This window comes from Podarcis liolepis (assembly GCF_965112155.1).
Source record: "Podarcis liolepis genome assembly, chromosome: 5".
Taxonomy (NCBI): Eukaryota; Metazoa; Chordata; class Lepidosauria; order Squamata; family Lacertidae; genus Podarcis; species Podarcis liolepis.
Window position 1 is genome coordinate 25,372,624 of NC_139556.1, and position 2,714 is coordinate 25,375,337.

The window sequence follows — 2,714 nt, forward strand, 5'->3', positions numbered from 1 at the left end:
CATTGTGACTTCATGATTATGATTACTGCTTTAGGGGGAGGGACTAGCCATTGTGATCTCATTCTGACACTACTTGACTGAAGGGCAAAGACTGGACATGGTAACATCATGCTAATGCTGCCAGCTCCAAGGAATGGCTATTGTGATCTCACGCTGAAGCTCCCCTTCAGTTGTTGTAGGCTGCCTCTCCAAAACCAGCCAAAAATGTTAGGGAATCATGGAATAGTTTGGGCTCAGTTTGATGAGAAAAGATAATCCTAACTCACATGAAACTGCTGTGTCATTGGGATGCCAGACAATGACTACCTCTGCCCACTGTTACTGCCAGCTTAAGGGACGTGGGTGGCACTGTGGTCTAAACCACTGAGCCTCTTGGGCTTGCTGATCAGAAGGTCGGCAGTTCGAATCCCCGCGATGGGGTGAGCTCCTGTGGCTCTGTCTCAGCTCCTGCCAGCCTAGCAGTTTGAAAGCACGCCAGCGCAAGTAGATAAGTAGGTACCGCTGCAGTGGGAAGGTAAATGGCATTTCCTTGTGCTCTGGTTTCCGTCATGGTGTCCCGCTGTGCCAGAAGCAATTTAGTCGTGCTAGCCACATGACTCAGAAAGCTGTTTGTGGACAAACGTCCTCTTCCAATACTTGCATCAAAACACATCTGTCCTTCAAAATCTGAACTGCTCCAAATTTTATGATGCATTCTCCTCCTACAAAGATGGCATACATTAGAAGGGAGTGTGCACAAATATATCTATGAGCAACAATAATGTTTGACAATGTGTTTTATTAGGGGAAATTGCTAGCAAAAATGCATTAATTAGTGTGCATGAAAACCCAGACTTTTTTTTTTTGCAGACTTTTAAAAAATGTGCAAACTGATGTGGAAATCGCTTTAACTGAACTGAAGACGGGGAAAACAAGAGACTGAGAGAGCTATCAAAACTGACATTCTTCGACCCCTATCAGGAGTGAGATATAAATGTCAGAATGAAGATTTTTACTGGAGACAACCACCAGGAAATAAGGACAGCTGGTGTGTAATCATGGAGTCTGGTTCTGCTTCTTAAGTTCACTCTCTATCTGAAGAGCCTCCTTTCTCTCTCATTATTGCAAATGAGAAATGTGCAGTATGATCCTCTGTAAATTTCACAGAGTTCACCTGGACTTACTCTCAAAGCTGAAAGAGCCAGAGATGTCATGTTGGAGCTTCACGTTTGGAGCCCAACGAAATGTTCTTTTTGTAAAAGAAGCTGTGGGGATTCCCAATTTTGACTGGGCTGGAGAAAGGATTAGATCTCCCTCTCTGCAGGTTCTGTTCAAATTGTGGCCTCCAAAGCTGCTCGCTCTCTCTCTCCTCTCACACATACAACACCTTTACACCAGGAGCTTCAAATGCGCAGCTCCAACAAAACATCAGATGGCCTGAATTGTGTTTAGAATTGCAGCCAAACTTACCATTCAGGCAGCAGTTGTGGAAACAGTTACTCATGCCCTGAAGCCTTTATGAAGACGTCAATGACATCGGGAGATAGATGCATGAAAAAGAGGTATGAGGAACCATCTGTAACTGATAGTGGAACTGTCCCCCTAAGTTTCACAGCCACCATTGTCTTGACTTCACAGATTCCTTAAATTCTTTGTGAACTCTACCTGAACTTTTGTCTGTTGTTGTCAGGAATACCTGGAGTATTATGAGGGACTTTCTAACAGCTTTATTGTGCTCTTCAGTTGGGAATAAACATTTTCCAATATTTTCTCAATGTATGTTCTTCTCTTATGCTATATGTTAGGTGGATGTTAGGGGATGTCATTTCAGATTTAGGAGAAAAGGGACAAAGTCTCTTAATGAGGTTTTATATATTGAAGCTTAGCACTCCAGTCCTAAATCCACATACCTGGGAAGAGTATGGGCAAACTGATGAATTTCGATCTCCCTGTTTCTCATTTCTCCAAGCTTAAACTCAGTTCTCCACATTTCCACAGCAGCTTGTGATTTTTAAAAACACCATCACGAAAATTTGTCAGCATTTTAATTATTTCCCCCCAATATCCACATTTGTATGCAACTTTGCCTAATTTTTTTTGTAAAAAACAAATCCCCTCTTATATTGCATTTCTTGTATGTTATTTTTACTGATATGTGCATAGTTGTGCACAATGTACCTTAATGTAGGTATTTTTGCAAACATGGCTGGAGAACAGCAATGCAAAATTCAGAGAAGTACAATTTTTTTTGAATGGCAGCTCTGTTTTGATTTGTGCATTGTTTTGGAAACAGAAAGTTTGCCTTTGTATATGAATGGAATTGAATTTCTCCCGATCCCTACCTGGGAATATGCCCCACTGAGTTCAATGGAGTTTATTTCTGAACAGACGTGAGCAGCATTGCTGTACTAACACTCAGTAGCAGGCCGTTGTGACATTACTGTATGTAGCCTGACAACCACCCAGATGTTGACGGCAAACGTCTGCAGAAGGCTGCCTGCTCTCCTTGTGTTCACTCCCTGAGGAAGTTCAAAACCTACTTGGACAGTGTGTCCCCACTTTCATGCATGTCTTGGAAGGGAAGCAAACACCTAGCAAGGGCTTCAGTTCCTGCCTCATTCAGTGTAAGCTTTCTATACTATCCAACAAAGGGGATTTGAAGTTCACATAAAAAGCAGAGTGTTTTTAAAAAGCAATTAAAATAATTAAAGGCCATTTCAAAATGTTAGTAGCAG

General features: G+C 42.0%; 1 long non-coding RNA gene across 1 annotated transcript; it reads left to right on the top strand.

Annotated features, from left to right (window-relative positions):
* Positions 1-122: 122 nt before the first annotated feature.
* On the top strand, positions 123-1,754 carry LOC310707878. Its single transcript, XR_014526752.1, has 2 exons — positions 123-206; positions 850-1,754. It is a non-coding gene; the product is annotated as an uncharacterized lncRNA (long non-coding RNA).
* The last annotated feature ends 960 nt before the right edge of the window (positions 1,755-2,714 follow it).